At 31.0% G+C, this 21,906-nt stretch overlaps 1 long non-coding RNA gene across 1 annotated transcript in view; it reads left to right on the forward strand.

Annotated features, from left to right (window-relative positions):
- Positions 1–21,906, forward strand: part of LOC118190887 (uncharacterized) — a 326,175-nt gene that overhangs the window by 167,160 nt on the left and 137,109 nt on the right. Inside the window, exon 2 of the long non-coding RNA XR_004758491.2 lies at positions 18,679–18,787. This is a non-coding gene — a long non-coding RNA (uncharacterized LOC118190887). The remainder of the gene's footprint in view (positions 1–18,678; positions 18,788–21,906) is intronic.

Genomic DNA, 21,906 nt, shown 5'->3' on the forward strand with positions numbered 1-21,906 from the left:
CCATTTGTGTATTCGATACCGTCAAATTGAGAAATCCTGCATTCTGTGGAATGTCTACGCGTTATATATATATAATTTATTTACTAAAATACTATTGGTTATATTTTCTCCTAAATAAATTTAGTAGAGTGCATCTAAATGAAGCAACGCAGAAGTATGAAATTTAAACCCGAAAATAATATTTTTAAAGGAACGTGAATTTAAATCATGAAAAATAGAAATACAAACCTTTAATATGAAAATTAATAAACTAAGTAATTATCGTCATTGATCGGAAATTGGTTGACTTTTCAAGGGGAACAAACCAACCCCGTTCAATAAACAATAATTAATAAATATAAAGGTGTTTTTGTCTTTTACTCAAGTAAGATTGATGATGCCAAACTGACAATTTTAGTTAAGTCCAAAATTGTAGTCGAGTTTTAATTCAATTAGTGAGATTAAAGAGATGAATTAAGATGAAGTAGTTCCGTTAAGTAATGGATTTTTTAGAAATCTCGAGATATTATAGCCAAATTAAGTAGAGTACTATAAAGAATTACATTTATTGAATTAAATTAAATGTATTAATAAATCGAAATAAATTTCCCAATACTTGCGCAATAGCTGCAAAGTAATATAATAACAATTTGTTTACTAATGTATTATTGAGTATATTATTTCCTTAGTAGAATTGTAGTTGAATGAAGTAACTTAGAAGCTTATATATACGGATATATACTAGATGCGATAAGTAAGCAAAATATTTTTATTTCCCAAAAGTGTTGAATTTTATTCATTCTTTATCAAAAATACACGTAAATGAAAAAATAAAAAAATGGAGGGGGGGAATAAAATTTAAAACTCATTTCAAGTAGCTGGGAGATGTAAAAAGAAAGAGATGGAACGATTATGATAAATTTTTGTTTTTCATGCATGTTGCAACTATATCACAATATACAGTTTTTCGGAATCTATTTACGGACATATTTGATTTATTTTGCAAAAAATACAGTTTTCGTTTCAAATTTAGGCCAATAAGCAAATATTTAAAAAATGCGTATTTAAAAACGAATCTGATCCAAAGCGGTAATTGTAAACAAATTCAGCATGGTGAAAAGCGAGGAAAAAATAACGTTTTGGCAAACAAAAAGTGTTTAAAAACAAAACAAAACAGAGGGAAATGGTTAACAGCAGTAATAATTTTAATAATAAAAGATACTAGGCACAATCAATTGCTAAACGAAAATTTTCAGTTGTTACTTTGAAAGCGTGTAAAACTCCGAGATTTAGGAAAACCCTAACAAGAGTAACAACAGGTGCAATGCGCACAAGTCTATTTAATGCAAAATTAATACATACATTTAACAAATGTAAACCTGAAAAGATTTATGCTAAACGTGCATATAAATGCAAGCCATAAAAATCTAACCAAAGTCAGAATTTATTCATTTATTTTAATCTTACCGTCACGCATAAAAGTGTTTGAGGCGAAAGGTTGCCAATTCGATTTCGAAATATCTTATTAAAGTAGAGTTGTATACTGATGATGGTGTTCCGGTAAAGAAGATTTAGCCTCAGAGAGAGCACTTGCTGTGACTCTGAGGTGAAAATGTGTGAATTCATTTAGGCGATAAATACTAAATTAATGTATCAAAAAGAAATGTGAAATATTATGATAATTTAATGCATTACTAGATTTCTAAATTTTAAATATAATATTAATTTACTTTTTAGAGTATTCTAATTAATTAATTAGTTAATTAATTTACTAACTTAATTTTTGTTTTAATTTCCGAGAGCTAATAATATATTGGGTAGCAGAAGAAAACAACATAGGAGTTAAAAATACAGTGCTTAGCTTGTAGAAACATTATGTATTTTTGGAAGCAGGAGAGATGAAAAATGACCAATGATCTGCCCCGGAATCGAACCACGACAAATACCTTATATACTTCCCCTTTTAAAAGGCGACTGGGGTTTTAGGGGACTCAATCACTAAATTTTGGTGGTGAAGAATCGCCATAAACCACCTTTTAGTTCGGGCGCCACAGTAGAGACATTAGGCTATTTCGAAGCAGGAGAGATGAAAAATGAGCAAAGCCTTCGCTGGGACTCGAACCACGGGCCTCTCGAGTATGCGCCGAGCATGCTGACCACTACACCACGGAGGCATGCTAAGAAGGTGAGAGAAATACCTTATGAGCTTTACAGCATTTTGTTAGGACTTGGAACTATGAAACGTGCTCATTTGTTAGTAAAAGAAATCGCAGAGAATACCAAATTTATATATTTTACAAAGTATCTTACACATCCAATATTTATTTTAGCAAAGTTTAAGAAAATCATTTTAGTCGTAACATAAAAGTTTTAAAATGCTGTAACAAGTATAAAATTTTCTGAGTTGCTTTTTAGTAAAATAGCTTTGAATTTTATTTTTATTGAGGTGTTTATTTTGAATTTTATGAGTTGCATTAGTTTGTTTATACAGTATGACTCAAAATTTAATATACCCATGATTTTGCTACTAAAATCAAATAAATAGAATTACATATGAACATAGTATAACAGATGATACCACTTGTCCAACACGTAATATCATTCTGAATTCCACTAACATACACAGCGAGATTATCTTTTTTTCTGCTATGTGACTATTGTTAGAAGAGAGATGCTTAATTCTGGAAAATTATGTCAAATTCTCGTCCTGAGTTCAGGTGCGTAGCAAATTTGCAGAAATGTTTCAGCCCAAAAATATACCAGCGAAGATAATGGCTGGAAACTTGCTGAAAACATTTAGAGAAACGGGTGCTGTATTGGACAAGTCTTTGAATCTTTTCAACTTAAAAGAATCTTTTCAACTTAAAAGGAGGAAACAGATCGCAGAAAATGTTACGAAACGGTTGCTCAATTCCCCAACAAAATCATTAAGAAATTATCCGCTCGAGGGAGTATTTCATACGGAACATATTATCGAATTATGAAAAAAACAAATTTCCTCCCTACAAAGTCAAAATTGTGTAAGAATATACTCAAATGGATAACATCAAGAAATTATTCTGTTACGATTGATTTCTTTCCTAGGGCTCATTGTCAACGGCCCAGAAATTTTGGATAGGCCATTTTATGGTGATGAGGTATAGTCCCCCCCCCAGTGGTTATGCAAGATCATAGGAATATGGGCAATACAAATTAAGACAATGCATCATCGGACCAATATTCTTTACCAACACGGTCAATACTCAATGCTATGGAACCATTTTTGAAAAATGTGAGGAATAGCTGTTGTCATCCATGGATGTCATCTGTAATTTATTTATAACATTGAATGCCAAGAAGGATATTTCTAGCGAGATGGTGCAAATACACAAATACCTCCCAAAAAGGGTGGATTCAGTTTTAGGAACGGAGTTATTTTGAAGGGACTTTGGCCTCCCAGAACACCTGGCCGGATTACTTTTTTTTTATTAAAACAGTGTATATATGCAAATAATGCCCAGATTATTGAGAAACTTGATTATATTAGAAGTTAATGCCATTTCACTGAGCATGATGCAACGTGTTTCTGATTATATATGCCACCACGTTAAGGTATGCAAACAAGAGAGGTAGTTCACTTTTTGATACAGTGATTGTACTCTGTTGTACATGAATTGATATATCATTACAGGTTTCAGATAAGCTATAATTACAGGTATACACGTTTTCTTTGCACATTGAGTCTTTACAACAAGCTTCAAATATGAAATTGAAGATGTTGCTTGTCTTACCGATTGTGGTGCTAATAAAAAGGCTGTCGATTTCTTTATTGCATTTATTTTTCTTATTTCCTTTGAGTTTTATTATTATTATTATTGCTATTGAGATTTTAGATGCATATTTAAGTTTCAAGAAGCTGGATCACTTTATCCATGAAGCACCTCTATTGCTGCTTTTGATAATAAACTGATTAAAGAGATGCTTTTTATGCAGTTTCCAATAGATACATTATTTGTTGCTCAAAATTCGGTGCCTAGTTTCTTTACATGTTTCAGTTCTTTCATCTTCAAAGACATACAAATTACCAAAAATTATATGCTTAGAATTAGGATCAACAAAATTATTAAGATGTATACTTTGAATGGTGTAAAGAGCACTACCATTCAACATCGACTAATTATCGAAATTTATGTTGAAATTAAAGTAATATTAACCAAATAAATAAATAATTAATAAATAGATTCAAATATTTAAAAAAAGTTAATTACTATTTTTATTTAAAATTTGAAAACCTAGTAATTTGACATTTCATTTTAAATAAATTAATTCACGATACATTAATTTTGTTATTCAACTAGTTTTTAACTGATGTTCACAAATTTCAGATCTTCATGCTTCTTATAAGGAACATCAGCAACAATACACAATTCCATTTTACTAAGACTTTTCTGCGAAACGTAGATCATATTGGCAACAGTTTGCCTCCTCTCTTTTGGCTGGATACATTAGCATGATGGTAAGTTAAAAAAATTCAGACTTCGATTTGATTTCTATTATTATGCGTTTGCATTCACGGGTAGCATAATCCTCTTTTGATTTGATTTTGTTAAATAGGTAGGTTTTTATGAATTTTACTTTAAACAAAATAACGAGCATTGATTCACGATGCAATTGTTAGGGTTTCTCTAAATCTATGTCGGTATCATGCTTTTGAAAGCAGCAATTGAAATCTTCCGTTTAACTATACGGTTATACTAAAAGGTACCTCATATTATCAATATTACAGCTAATTATTTTATTTTGTTTTCTTTTTGAATTGAAAGTAACAGTTGAAGATTTTGGTTTAACTAAAAGGTTATACTAAAAGGTACTTCATATTATCATTATTTATTTTGCTTTATTTTTTAAAACGTTTGGTTTGCTAAAGAGTCATTTTCCAGTCACCATATTGGATTTGTTTGGAGTTACTGTTTAGGGAAGATGCATTTTTGACTTGAAATTTTGCAAATTATTATTTATTGGCTTAAATTTTACGCACAATACTGATTCTTTGTAAAAATTAGATGAAATTCAATCAATGGATCTAGAAAGGTGGTAGATTTTGTTATAAATGCAACCTGCTCCCTAATGATGAACAATTTATCATAATTGCTGAATCTTTTTCTTTCCTCATTTACCAATTATCTGAAGTGGTTTTTATTATTTCCGTATTTTGTTTTTGCCATTTAAGCCTGCTTTCGATAAAAAAATTAATATAAAATTTAACAATTTATGCAAATTAATTTTTTATTTGCCTATTTACGTTTTTGCAGCAGCAGTTATTGCGAAATTAATAGAATTGTTTTAAAAACTTTTTTCTTCCATTTTCCTTAATATGTATATCGGACATCCCCAAAGGTCTCTAAGCATTTTAAAAATTCATACAAGTTGAAGAAACTGGTAGAATTGAAGGCCGTTTACGAAAAAGTTGTTCTCGTGAAGAGATTTTGTTTGTAGCACAACATGTAGCACGTCCGAATGGATGCATGTGATTTCGTGGCGAATGGCGTTCTTTAACTGCACCAGATAAAATGAGCTATTGCGATACACTATGGACTTGACACAACCACAAAGACAAAATGCCAAAAATCAAGTGCTGTTAAGTCCGGCGAGTGAGGATGGCCACACATTTCTAAAGTAGGAACTAATTAATCGCTCTTCTGGGAAGGTTCTTCGTTCTTCTTAGAAACGTCTGCATTTCGGTTGTAATATGAGGAGATGCCCTATCTTGCATGAACGTCACTGTGTCAAGGACAGTATGTTCTAGTATGTGCGGTATCACTTTCTCCTGCAGCAGTTCCAAATAGCGTTTTGCAGAAACTGAGCAATTTCACAGATTTGCACCCAGATAAAAAGCCTCGACAATGATATCTAAAGGCATGAAACCACACCAAAAAAGGCAAAGATCGAATCATGAAATGTTTTAGAGCTAAAAAAAAGTGTCCCGTACAATTCTTTTAAAGTAGTTATTCAGGTTCAGACTGTGGCAATAAGTAGAAGATCCCTATGAGCAGAATACCTCCCCGAAGGCATCCGTACTTTTAAACAGGTTTCCCTCATGTACTCTGCCTAGACGAATGAACCTAACCTATGAGTAAATGAATGTAATTTTGCAATGTTGTTATGTTTGCTGGTAAAATTTTCTATTCTGTATTAATTATTATAAATTTAAATTTCACAAATTTCAATTCGGTTATTCCCGAGAAATGTCCAGTCCCTATGTATGTATATATATTTTTATGTCAGAAAAAGCACTCGTATTTAACACGTTTTCGAACACTTTAAAGTAATCTATAGAAAAATTGAGTTTCGCACAATACTGGAAATATACCTTCCTCCCCATTAGATATAGTTATGATGTGTAAAATTTCTAAGAAATAAAGCTGCATATTTAAAAAATTCAAAAATAAGGAAATTATTTCCGTTAAAAATATAACCTACTACATTTATAGTAAAACTGCTGCACATTTTAAATTTATTCTGTCATGAATAACAAATTTTCATTGCATTAAAGTAAGGAATTCAGTTGCTATAATAACTCGTTTTTGTGCGTGCATAGAAAAGGAAAGCATATTGCTTTTTAAAGAAATTAAATGAAGAACTCTACTCGCATTCCTCATTCCTTCGATGTATGACACAGAAATTTCTTACTTTGAACGCATTTTAATTTTTTACGTTCATCAGAGTACTGAATTAAATCATTCCTGTACAACCGAGTTCTTTGCAGAAGGATAAACTCATAAATGAACGATGTTACGCTGCTCATTAAGAAAAGTCGTTAAAATCCTGTTAGACTACATTCCTCATCTTCCTGTTTATACGTACAGTGAAATGCAATGAAAGAAGGAAAATGCTTAACCATTCAAGAAAGAAATATTCGCAGAGTTGAGAAAAAATCGTGGAATTCCTAGACAAATTTTGATACTTCTTGTATAAATATTCACTTTTAACATTCTGTGATACACATAGCTGCATTAACTTTAAAGTTACGTAGTTTTTATCTGTTATTTAGGATTTATTTTTATTTTCATTGGAATATGCAGCTGTATGTCTTAGATGCACAATTTTATTGCCGTCAAATACTGTGTTCCTGAAAGAATATTAAATACCAGAGTGGATTATTAATATTTGAATTTCACACTATAATAGATATGAGATAAGTATTGGTCGCTTTGTATGAATGGAACGAATTTCGTTTTCATTACTTCAATCAGCAAATAAAAAAGCTACGCAAGAATTTTAAAGAATAAATGTAATTTTTTTAAGTTTCATACTTTATTATTACTATATATACAGCTTTAATGTATTTATATCCTGTTATATGGAATTATTGCATTCTCCCTTACGTTACATGGAAGTGCTTACCACGTTAAGTTAGCAGATGGAAAATCCATGCTTCGCTACCCGGCGAGCATTGTTTGTACTCACTTAACCATCGAAAATACATTAGAGTGTTTTCAGGGATACCTTAGGCCATACTTCAATAATATCTTCAAAATACCTTATGGTATTTTCAATATATAATTTTCTTCCTTATTCCTTTTGCATCACTTCAAGTTGAAAATATAACTCCATTCATTTCAAAACAACTTAACCAAAGTACAAAGATCAATATCAGTTATAGCTCAGCGAATTCTTTGCTAAACTGTAACTCGTACGGAGGTCCTGCCAGAGGCCGAGTGGTTAAGACCGCTAAATACTGGCTGTTCGACATGGGTGGTGTTTAGTTCCAGATGAACAAGCTAGTTGCATAGGTAGTTTCTGTGGTTTTCCACGTGTGTAACGTGAATACTAGCCAGGTTCTCTCAGCGAGTCCTCTGCAAAGGCATCACTCGTTTTAGGCAGATAGCGGTCGTGGCTGTACAGTATTTAAATCACTTAATTTAAACTTGACTCGTATGAAGGATAACCAATATTCACTCGAAACAGTTTACGTGTTAATCACATGGGCACTAAAATTACCGATCTTCTCCTGAAGAGGAAAACTCTAAATTAAAGAAACACAATTTTGAGACCTATATATTCTGTGAAAATGCTGAGATAAAATATTATAAGGTTTTTCTAAAATTAAATCTTAGAAATTAAATATACCTCTCTAGTAATTGTTTTGCTTTATTCCAAAAGTACTGATTTTTACAATGTTTCAGTCATGTATTTTAGACGCAAATGCATGTGATGTACTCATCACCAATTATGACTTCCAAATTAAGCCTTTTTTCTGTATTCTCAAAATAGTAGTCTCTATTTACAGCATTGCGTCATTTCGAGATTAATCCATGTCATATGACTCTTACATAATTGATGATGTAAATGGTACTAAAACTCGAACAGCTAATACCAGTTTTACAGCAGTATTTATTATCCAATCAAAATACACTGAGAACCCAAGCTAACTCAGTCTGAATTAAGATTTCACACTGAATATAACGCACTTTTTTCTACGCTTTGGCCTAGCTGCACTGCAATCTGTCTGCTCCTTTCTTACTGCAAATTTATCAAAAATGTGTAAACTTTTTGGAACAGGCATAAATAATGTGCCAACTTGTTTGTGGCCGCAACATCTTTGCTGAAATAAAAGTTGAATTAAATCTACCTCGACTGCCAAATTTCTTATTAATTGTGGATTGGAGTTTCAACATCTCTAAAGCCATCAAAATTCTTGCTGTTCATTACTTCTACGTTTGTTTCTATTACATCTATATATATGTATGAATTACACACACATATACCGTATTTATTTTATCGGCCTTTATTTCGTAGGTCGTAGACATACACTTTCAATTGCAAAAAATATTTTAAATGAAGAAACGATTCATGTTTTGGCATTTTTTAATTTAATGAAACAAATTTTATACAAAAAAAAAAAAAAAAAAAAAAAAAAATCAAAACACAACTGTTTATACTTTTCTCTGGTTCTTATACTTCCAAAATTTTTGCACTTATAAAAAATAAAATTGAAAACATTTTACTCTCGTAAGACAAAAATTGACCGAGTTATTTAATTTCAAAATTAGAGGTTTTTGACGTCATATTCAATTTGCGATTTTTTTCATATTCAATTTGCACTGAGGGATTGGCAATAAATAAATTAGAATAATTAGTTCTTTATTTTCCCCCTTAAAGTCACATTCAATGATATTGTTTTGTGATTTAATATTGTTTATATTTTATAATTTTGCTACATTTTATATACCGAAAGCATTTTGACTTAAGTAATATACACATAAAAATATAATATTTTGGACATGGTATATATATATATATATATATATATATTAACGTATTAAATTAATTAAATTCAAAGAAACAAAGAAAAATGTTTTTATTGAAATGTCAAATGGGAGAGAGATACTGCTAGAACGATTTGACATTACACTTCTGAAGACTCAATCTATAATCATTTAATTAGCGGCAATTTACTTATTTATGTTGAATTTTATGTAACTATTTACAAATTTCATTTACCTGCATTAATTTTTAATTTCAGACTTACACTTTAAGAAGTTGTTCCTTTCATTTTTCTTACTCCCATGTAATATTTTAATGAAAACAATTGTCCTGATTGTTTTAATTTACTTTATTTAATTAATTACTTTAAATATAATTCACAGTAACGTTAGGTTTGGATTCTAGTTCTGAAAGTTTATTTAAACTAATTTTTGCATTATATATATATATATATATATTAAATATAATGATAACATTATCAATCTAAGTGTTGTTTGCAACTGAGAAAGCATTTTGAAGCAGTAATAATTGGGAATACATATATATTTCTATTTTAGGAATAGTATAACAGCTTCGCAATAAATAACCAGTTATACTAAAGTAAGTACAAAAGATCAAAAGATGTGCATGCCTCTTTTCACTGCTACACAAATCCTGCCATTCCGAGCTTCTTTATTAAACTTCCTGTGTTAAGCTAATTCGAGAGCTAAATGGTTACATAACTTTTATTCTTGCAGCATTAAAATATATAAAACAAGACAAGTTGCATTTCTTTCTAAAATTATCAGCAATCAATTCCTTTCACTTTATCGCAAGCAGTATGCTTTATTTAAGCATTTAACTGTAAGTGATCAAGTATTTAATTTAGAATTTTGTATTAGACACATTATATAAGAAAAAAATATCTTAATGAAAACTACAGCTTAAACTTTGCTTTTGAAAGCTAAACATCTGTCTAACCTACGAACTCATTTTATGCATTACGTTTTCTTAAAATTATGTATCCAATCTCTGAGACTGATAACTAAATTTATGCATTATTTTCCTTGGAAGATTTAAATTTCCCATGCTTTTAATAAATCTATGAACTCATTTCGGATTTGATCTACAAAACTAAGACGAATGACAAATCTTCGTAATATTTGTCATTACAAAATCAGCGTGATTACAGATAAATAAGCAATGAAATCCTTTTCATCTTCAACACTACGTTTTTCAACGAGGTTAGCATTTACATTGAAAAAAATTGGTTTAAGTTCTTCTCATTTTTTAAATTTGATTTTGTAAAACTCAATAAAAGAGACAAAACTTATAAGCGTCTACTGTTCTTTCATGTCTGTGTATCTATAATTGCAATTCTCTTTCCTTTGTCTGGTTTATCCCTGAAACAAAAGTAGCGTATTCAGTAAAAGCGGGGCCATATGCCGCATATGCCTTCGCTTTATTTTCTATGTGCGCATGTGAGATTGAATTGCAGGAATCGTGTCTAATAAAGAAAAGCTGACCTTAGGCCGCCTCGTCCACTCTGCAATAGAGGAGATGGAATGGTTCGATCCGAACTTCTTGGAATGATGCGGAGAAGGAAAAAGCAAAAACATGCTTTTCCAACGATTACATCGTATCCTCTCTCTTCGATCTCTGTCTCTCTTAGCCCCTCTCTGTCTCCTCGTACCCCCTCCATCGAACAATGCCTTAAGCCCTGTTATTTTCGTTCTTCGCCCTAGAAAGAATTCCTGAATAATAATATAAACAGAGGAGAAGAGTGTGGGTGTAAAAGCTTTGATGGGACTTTTCTTGTTATCTACCCCCCTCCTTTGTCATCACGAGATGTTTTCTTCTGCTAATTAATACTAGGAAATCAACATTTTTCTATATATCTAATAAAAATATTTCTATATAGATGAAAGCGTCATGTGTAATTTTTATAGTCAAATGTTTATGACATATATAAAGTTTAAGCAAATGCGTCACATTTTTAAAATCCGTTATATTAAGAAACATAATAATCTAATGTGATAGTTTCCTTTTATTACGTTTTCTCTTATTAGGTTTACTTTGCTCTTAGTTTATAAATAAAACTATGATCACATAAAAATGATCGCATTAAATTCTTAAGAATGAAAGAGTTCATCAAAATAAACACCATCAAAGAAAGTACGAAGTAATCATGAGTTCTCTGAGTTTTGTGTATAATGAAGATATCACTAACGTTTTTTGAAAAAAGTGAGTAAGCATAACTCCCTATTTTCGGGATATTTCGAAATGACATTACGTGGGTTTTTAGATTACCTTTCCACTACTATTCAATGCATCTGTGAGTCTTTAGCATAATGTGTATTCTCTAAATTATTGAATTAGGTATACAATATAAAAATACATGCATTATTGAAATATGCTTGTTTATTTAAACAGAATTTAATATTTCAATAGTCCTTTATTGTGCTGGAAAGTGAAATTATCAAGAAACTTCATAATTCTGTTGTGTGTTCTGACTTATCTCACCTGCCTGACAGTAACATCAAAACAAGCCCACCAAATTCATAGTGGCAAGGAGGTAATACTGCGCCTGTCGTTGGCAAGAGCCTTGAGCACCATACAGGTGACGGTACGACTTTGCTCAGTTCCGCTTCCCCCCACCTCCCCAAATTTGAAGAAGAGCACCTCGAAGGAGCAGGTCCGAGAGTCTTTCAACCCCTTTTCCCTACCACCAACCTCTCGAGAGGACTTTCGGTTCGCAGCATATTTGGAGTGACCCCCATGCCGCACGGTCATTCCACATTTACAAACATCCATGCCTTTTCCGGGATTCGAACTGAGGCCCTTCGGTACGACACTCAGCGTCGCTAACAACTATCCTGCTTGGGCGGCACTTAATAACTCTTTCCAATCAAAACTAAAGTTCAATTGCATAGCATATTCATTTATCATTCATTATCTCTCTCCTTTAATCATTAATACGTAGCTTGTAATGACAGTGTATCATTGAATCTTTAGCATAAGACATATATTTGCTAAAGCATTACATTAGGCATACAGTATAATAAATGCCTAAGTTTTAGGGAAATTTTTAAAGTACATTATTGAAACCTGCTTGTTTATTTAAATAGAGTCACACTTCAATAGCCCTTTAGTTTACTAAAAAATGAAACTATCAAGAAACAAAGAAACTTTAATTCTTTCCACTCAAAACTAAAGTTGAATAGCGTAGCATACTGTAAAGGGAGTTGTGGGGAGTCATTGATCCTCCTTCATTTGTTATCTGTTCGCCGTCTCCTGTAATGAGTGATGTGCGAATAAACAGCTTATCAGAGACTTTAAATCTTATAGAAAAATTAGGGGACACCCAGCGGATAACATTAAGTTATAGGAGGTGTCAAATTCTTTAGGTGATTTCGCCATTATCTGATGTTCCGAAAAAGGAAAAAAAAAAGGTGGATCATCTAAAAAGAGGATCTATCTACTGAAAAATAAGCACGAAACTGTTTGACAGCATAAGGAAGGGGGTATTGCTTGGTACTGGGAACATTTAATGCAGTTAATAAACTTCCTCTTCGAAATTAAGTGTTAAAGAATATATTGGCTTACCTACAAAAGGCATTGAGCTATGAAAAAAAAAAGACTTTTTTCTTTCAATATATGAGGAGCAGAAGTGCTGATATAAACGAGATTATGCACCCCTCTTTGGCAATAAGGCAATTCAAAAGAAGTTTTTTTTTTCTTAAGAACTAGGTAATTCCCCAAAAGTTGAAACTCAAGTCACAAAAGTAATGGGGGGTTGTTAATTAGCTAAAGGAAGCTTACGAATGAAAATATTTAAGTCTTTTTCATTCCTACAAAAGCTTTCTACTCGATATATTAATTAATGTATTACCAAAATTATGCGTTCTTTAAAAGCGTTACAATTAATAATTGCTCAAAGTTATTCTCAAACAAACGACTGAGCACTTATTAGTTCATCACATAACGCACGGTTAGGCACGGTTAGGCACGAAATCATGTAATATTTATAAAAAGTTATACGAATAATTACTTCGTTTCTTATAGTTAAAGAAGTTAGTTTTAACTTAATTCACTCTTTTTCTTGCCGTTCAATATAACAATTTTAATTCCTTCCTTTTTAACAATTAATTTAATTATTTTCTAATAAGCCACTTTAATACCTTCTATTAAATAACTGCAATTGATGTTATTACTGTCTTGTATTTGGATGCTCAATGTACTAACTCGAATTCCTAACGCAAAATTCATTCATTCTAACTCGTTCATTGATTATCAGATGCCAGACGGATAAGATGACGAAACTGTTACTGTCTTCCGGGATTGATTCACATTTATTTCACGGTACGGTATGGTGTACGGCAGAGGAAAATTCTGAAAGCACTTTCTTAAGTTGCCCTTAAAATGCTGTCCATGGATGCATCTTTCATGAAATAGACGGTTTTTCAATATTTTGTCATGCTGATTTATTGCCCTGAGGGAATTATTACAAGCAATGAATTCTTACTAATTTTAGCGACTTCAGATGTATTTTCATGAATTGTAATTCTACTAGCATAATACAGATTTAAAGCTGGCTGCTTTCTTTCTTCTAAATCTAAGTTATTAAACATCTCTAAGAAACGGATTTTCCTCTTTACCATCTGTGATGACGATTTTTCAAATAAAATTAATAACAAATTAAAAATGAATGAATAAAGAATTCAACAGAACGAAGCAATCAAGAAACTTTTTTTTCACGATCATAAATATAAAAGAAGTAGAAAGTTATAAAGCAGAAAAATAAAGCCACAGTAAAGAAATTTCCCCGTATATAAGAAGTGTAGTTTACAACAGAGCGAGATTTGAGAGGTAAGTCAATAGGTATTTCTATAATTTACTCAATAATGAAATAAAACAAAAAAAGAGAATACATTAAATAAGTAAATAAATGATAAAAATACATTACAAATAAATAAAAATAAAATACATGCCAGCGCTAGCACACACACATATATATATTATAAATTATATATATATATATATATATATATATATATATATATATATATAAATAAATTATATATATATAATTTATTTATTAAAGAAATATTATATATATGTATATATGTCTATCTATATCTATATCTATATATATACACAAGTCAAACATCAATAAAATATACAGTATATCAAAAACAGTTATCATAAATATATCAGATATCATACATTTCTATAATATTTAAAATAGAGTATATCAAAAGATATCAATAAAATTTTATTATAAAGAAGGGAATTTAATTATAGGTATTATATGAAAATTTCACAATAAAATGCTATTGAATACTCTTACTTTTTATCGCTGTATAACTTTTATTTATAAATACGAGTATTAAGAGATGAAATAGGAATACTTAAAAATGCTTTATTCTAAAAGTGAAAATTTTCATAGATAAAAAAGTATTTTGACCTTTTATAAGTATTTCTTTCATTCGCATAATATAGTTCAGCCTTTTACAATAGAAAATTTTCAAAATATACTGAATGTAAAATTTCAGTGAATGCGCGTGTACTTCACTAATAAATCAGTTGAAACCATTAAGGAAAAGAATAAATATGAAGATAACAATAGATGTAAGAGATACAAATTAGGTCTCTGGAGTAAGACAATACTACGCATATAGAGTCCAAGAAAATAGGGGCATTATAAAAATTTCACGTTTGATGACTTAGAGTCATCCTTATACTAGTACTAGTACACATAAAAATGGTAAAATAAAGAACATTCGTGAAGTTACATTTTTCTGTGAATGCGATTATTTTTTACAATTTGGAAGCGATTTTTTTTCGAAATTCTTACTGATGGAATTTTTCGAAATCTGCGTTGATGGGATTCCTTTTTCAATGTCATACATATTTGGAAACTCAGTATAGTAACTCTAAAGATTGGTGTGCAGTCACCATATAATGATGACTGTAAAAACATAATCTCGATACTAATGAAACAGTTTTATTAAATGAAAAATTTAAAATTATTTACACTTTCCGAGGACTTTAACATATAATAAATCTATCCATCAAACTAGCACTCTGATAAACAATTATTGGTTTTTTGAAAAGCTGTCACCATAGCAACCATTTGAAATAAAAATTACGATAATGGTGTTTTCTTTAAGTTAATCGCCTATTAAAACTTTTTAGCATTCGTAAATTTAAATGATTGCTTTTAATATTACTGTTGGATGAAACTATTAACATTTAAATATTCTTAGAATTTTTAATACGTTCGTACTTCTACAAATGTCCTTGAGTTATATTTGGCTACTGAATTTGCTGACTAATTTATTACCAATGATATCAGTTTTAAACAGTCCTCTCTGAGAGTTAAATTTAATAAGCTGTAACTAAATGCAGCGAAACTTCTCTCAGCGAGTAGCTTTGGAAATGAGCAGTATTTTTGAGAACATAAATAACATAGGCACTGAACATCACCGACAGTCATATTCTCTTATGTAACAACTTCCACAGAAGACCACTATCGCACGGAACCGTGGCAGGTTGCCTTATAGATTTCACTCATCTCACATATTTTGATCATTTCATTGATACAAACAAGAAATTTCTCATGTTACGCTCAGTATAGATGTAGATTATGCGAAACAATCTGAAATATATTCTACTATTTAAATTTATGATAAGTTATAAAAATTGCAAAACTGAAAATATAGTAGGACAAAATCTGACACAATGTTTAATTTCTAATTCGTTGGTGACAAAAATATGCTCTTTTTATTAGATTCTGGTGTTAAATAGGTATGAAACATTTCCTTCAGGCTTAGCTGGAACTTTAATTGCTTAGGAATAAGAGAGTTTTGCTATACGTAAAATGTTATAAAACTATTAATAAATTTTTGAACATATAAGAGAAATAAAAGCACACACAAGCAGTGAAATTTATTTACAACCAAATCTTATTTTATGACACAGAAGCCCAGTTTATATTGAATCAAAATTACGCAGGCTTAGAAATTATCTGAAAAATATATGAAAAAATTTAAAGAAATAATTTTAAAAATTTTATCTGATCTTAAATGTAGCCGTAAACTATGACCATAGAAACTATCAACAGCTCCGCCTAGGCTTCACCCATCCATCCACCAAGATTCCTTCCTCAGCAAAGCAGCTATTTGTTCTTATTGAGCTGCCGAAGACGCGTATGATCTACGCTTCTCCCTCATCATTAGATAAGCCTCGGCTTCTTTCTTCATCACCAGATGAGCCTTAATTTGACGGATCATCATTGGATGAGCCTCAGCCAAGCCTATCTTGTTAAGAGCAAAGAGACATGCAACGCCAATTAAATAACATATTCATAGGAACGCCATCTGCATTTATGTTCGCCTTTGGATAAGGATATAAATAACATTCACGCTATTATTTATTATCTTGTTGGTATAACATGAAAATAAATATCTAAATTATTTTAAATTGCAGCATTCTTGCACTAACCCAGTTTAACTCAGTAAAAATAATATAGTTTAGAAAATGTGAAAAATATGTCTTCCCTTTTATATTATGAATGAGTAAAAACGCAACATCGATGTAAGAAGGGTTCTGGTTCTAAGTTCAGATATGCTCAAATATGTTCAGCAATGCTCAAGCATATATCCGCTAATACTCAGAAATGATGACATGCAAAATTTGTTTTAGGTTGAATTAGGCCACAATACGTGGAAAACTTGTTATTATTGCTTAGCCTTCTGATCTTAATTAGGTCTATGGATTAAATCCATAATCTAATTAGGTCTTAATTATGGCCAAGAGGAAGACAGAACCAGATGTTATAGGTCTTAGGCACTTTATTAGGCGAAGTTAAACATCTTGGGCACTTTGTTAAAGATCTCTAGCACTTTATAGGTAATGTTAAAGGTCTTGTGCCCTCAATGTACTTTTGCCCAGCTTCTATTCAGTTTTGATGGAAAGCAAGCATCCTGAGTGACGGATCCAAGGTTCATGTACCCCTCTTCCTCTACTTCCAAATTCTCGAAGATTCTTTCGAATGGACTGTATTTAACTTTCTACAAAACACAAAACAACTGCACTTTTACTCCATACCTTCTTCTCGGATTCGAGGTCGCCACATAAGAACCATCGTTAACTTCCCATAAGAACCATCGTTAACCACTATAACGATCAGGGCGGCTTGTGACAAACCTTCTGGAGGATATTGACTCATGTTCTGTAATGTTACATACATGGAGAAGTGCAGAGTACACTGCTTATATTTATCTAAAACTTTTAATCACTGATAATCGAACACGGGATGAACCACCAGTATTCAGTATTTTGTCCCTTTGCTATTCTTTATAAGAAAGTAATGTGGTGATGAATACAGAAATATGCATATAAAATGGGATGTGAAAAAACGGTTTAAAGCGCATGCATTATTAACTAATAAGTAAACACTACTAAAGCTCTGATAATGCAGCTCAATTAACTTCTACAACGTCTAATGTAATTAACTTTTAACATAACTGCGTAATGTGTAAGATCGAAAAACTCTACATACAGATACCAGGCAAATAAGTTACAAATATTTTAAACTGAAGTTACTGGTCTTTTCCATTCGTTCCACAGTAAAGCAAAAACCGAAGATAACATTGAGAAATTTTTGTATGGATTTAGAAAAACCTCCTTCTCTGTGTCTCAATAATAATAACCCAAATTAATTTTCAGGAATCAACAATTTTATGACAAAATTCTCGTTAATAATTGTGTCCACATCTGAATCTAGAGAATATTCAAAACCAAAGCTTGCTAAGAATGTATCAGTATAATTCACTAAAATTTAAAAAGTATCATACATTGCATGCAATGAGATAATTATTTAATTACAGTGCGTAATTTTAAAGAAATAGTTAAAAGTATAACATACAAATTCCTAATTTACACATTCAAAAACTTTATTATTAAAAGGCCCGTTGACAAAATGTTCAATGCAATACAGGGCAAAAGATGTTTCTGGCTTCCTTAGTGTAAAATCTTGCAATTATGTTTTTTTTTTTCATTTACATATATTTATCAAACATATTTGAAGTTTTAAACAATGTTTATTCTTTCAAGATGTGTATTATTGAGCGGCCGAGCGGTAAAGTCGCTGAACACCGGTAGTTCGGTCTGAGGTTCGAATCCTGCGAACGGGCTGGCTGCATGGGTGTTTTCGTGGTTTTCCCCATGTGTAACGTGTATACGAGCCAGTTTCCCTTAGAAAGTCCTCCACGAAGGCATCCCCCCCTTAGGCAGATAGCCCTAGTGTGCTTTGCCGTAATTAAATACACACCAAGATGTGTATTATAATAATAATTTTGTTTCTAGATGTGTACTATAATTATTTCGAGATGTGTATTATGATAATACTTTATAAAAATAATTTCGAAACTGCATTATAATTATAATTTTTTGTATGTTCTTTCACAGACTCATGAGGTCAAGTTTATTGGAAACATGTGTAACTTCATTTGCCATAAAGCAAGGAATCCATTTGGTTAACGGATACTCTTCCTCTTTTCATGCTTGTTGCAGTTCAGTTCGTATTAATGTTTATTATCTAAAAGCTAGGTTGTTATTAAATTAATTATTATTTAGATTAGAAAGCTTGAAAACTTTGAAAGGTCAAATCTTATATTTATTTTCCTTCGCCTCCTATAAAAAATGTACTTCATTTGCTGGACTATGATATTTCAACTTATTTCTAACCTGAGCCTTAGTGTATGAGAATATCATAACAATTTGTTTCAGTTTATAGACTCTTTCATTTGCATTAAATTACACAACTCTAACATGAAAGTATAAAATTTACGTTGATTTATTTACATGTGTCCAAGTGGTAGTTTACCAAACAGTTCCAAAAAGTGACAGGAACTCTTTGTCAATATTTCTGCACTAGAAATAAAATAAAAATACTCTTATTATGGAGACTAAAAGTCTATTTAAATTTAACCGTATAGGAAAAGTGTATAAAAGAAGAAAAATAGTTAACTGATTTTCTAAATACTGAAATATATTCGAGAAAAATTTAACAGAAATTTCAAAAAATTTTTAAATATGGCTCTTTCATGTATTTTCCACATCAGTGATACAATTCACAAAATTGATACATATGGATCCTTACAAAAGGAATAATTATACTTAAATTCAATTATAATAATCGGAAAATTTAGAAAGAATTTAATTGAAATACTCATTTGTAATCTGAATAATTATTGTTTTTAAACACCCTGATAATTATGTGTAAAATTAAAGATTACTTTTGCTGTATACATTTTTTGTTAATACCTAACATAAGGTACATTCATATAGTTATATTAGTCCCAGATTTCAAGGCTAAATGAGAGATCTCCCTTTTCATTGGCAAGCATAGAAAGTTTTAACACTGCATCTATCCATAAAGAAATGGACTATAGACGAAAATTTTGGATTAGGCAAAAAGCGATCTCAGACTGGCGTAGATTATGAATAAACTTTATCAATTTAAAAAATTTCCTAGGATTGCTTATTTGTCTCTTTTCATCATAAATTTTACGTTAGAGTGTTTCTCTTTCTATTAGACAATTATAAAATATTCCTTAATTTCGGTAAGAATTTTGATTTAAATTTTTTAATTATTTTAATGCAGTCAGCTTCTGTAATTGTGAAGCGTTAAATGTAAAATAACACTACTAATAAAATAAGCTAATAATAAAATTCAGAAATGTTAATAAAGTTAAAAAAATACTATTTGAAAAATATGAAAGAAACAAATGTTTTTCTTTGATATTATGCTTAGCATATTCCATGCGGGAGACGATAAATATAGTCCTGCGCGGGTTACTAATGTATGATATATCCGTTACGTAGGATGCGTCTGTTGATCCCTCACACAATGATTAATGTGTTGTTTGCAGAGATCATTTTTTATAATATAATTTCCGAAATGATTAGTTAGCTTTTGCAGTCAAGATAGGATACAGAAGTTTCATTTGATGATTCAAATGACACTGACACTTTCTCGTATTATCAGGTTGTTGATAATTTACTTATTTTATAATTTTTAAATAGTTTTAATTCATATGCTTATTTTTTATTCTCAATAAAATTGCAAATCAGTAATACTCACTTCCTCTTTTTCAGAGTTTCATACACTAGGATATTTATTCCCTTGGGCTATTATAGCTTATCTCTTGGAATGTGTCTTTGTAGCTGATGGTACTGAGATCTCTCCGAGGAAAAGAAATGCGAACGGTATAAATATTCGAGAAACACAAAAAGAAGAAACCTCTTAATGAGCAAAATGTGAGGCAATCTTCACGGGTATTTTGCCCAGTGGGATGACACCGAGACAGCTACTGGGCAGAACCTGCTGAAGAAAAGCGAGCCATGCAACGAGGGAGGGACTTTAATGAATTAATGGAACCTAGATTCTCGTAATGATAGATTGCCGCGATACAATTGAGAACGGAGGTGGAAGCAAGAAGTGATAAGAAGGAATCAAGGGAATAGAGTTTCGAGCTGACAACATGCGTGAAGGAGGACCACGAGAAACACCCATTAGACCCTTTTCTTCTGCTTCTCATTCGATTCACAACTCCGCCTCTGCTCTTAAACTCTTTTGTTTGCTGCGCTTTAGAAATAATTGCAGTGGTTTAAGTTCAGTTTCGCATCGCCAGACATAAACACGCGCACTTATTTGTTTTCATCTTACGTCTCGCTTATCTGTTATTTGTGACATCGCGATACCGTTACTGATGAGTTTGCATTTAATTCGCATGTACTTCACAAGGGGGTTCCTCGCTTTTAAATATCTCTTTCCGGTTTTAATAAATAAGGAAGGTACTGAAATAGCATATTTAGTAGCTGTGTAAAGCACAGAAATATAGATATTTCTATAATAATGTTTATTACGTGGTGGGTTTTAAAGTTGTAAGTGCTTTTACATGCAAAGACAATTAAAGCAACCGTTCAAATAATTTAGTTTTCAATTTTTTCGTTTTACTTATGCAGATGAATGACATTTTATACTTTATTACTTCTTTCACCCAAAGATTTTTACAGGAACCGATCTTATTTTATATATAAAAAATTATCATGTAAATTTTTAACTTATTTATGAAGAAGTTATTTAGATTAACTTTTCTGATGGAAGATGAGGAACGAGTTTCCTATGAAACTGGAGACTTCTTGTTGTATGAACTATGTAATACGAATCTTCTTAAGTTTACAGACGGAGAGCCTTGCAGACAGATATTGATTTGAAAATATATACTTAACATTTCTTGTATAACATACTTAACATACTTAACATATTTAACATTCAAAATATATATTAACATTTCTTGTTAAATTAGTGTTTCAGCGGGTTAAGGCACTAAGCCTTAACCCGACAGAATTTTTATAATTTTTTTGCCTACTAAACTGCAAAATTTTACAGCCCAGTTGCAGAATATAAGAATCAGTTTGGGATCTTTGTTAATATTTGTCTAAATGCATATTACTGAGCAGAAAATGTGCATATTATTTTAGTTGTAGAAACAATTTTACCTTTTTACGCATTTAAGCAGTATTTGCCTGTCTGATTTTCTTTACCTTAACTTGACAAGCATTGCTATTAGAAACAAACAAAAAAAAAAAAAAAAAAAAAAAAAAAAAGGCGTAGCTCTGATAATAATT

Source organism: Stegodyphus dumicola, chromosome X2, assembly GCF_044657685.1.
Source record: "Stegodyphus dumicola isolate Sdum_Otavi_A_Nest chromosome X2, ASM4465768v1".
Classification (NCBI taxonomy): domain Eukaryota; kingdom Metazoa; phylum Arthropoda; class Arachnida; order Araneae; family Eresidae; genus Stegodyphus; species Stegodyphus dumicola.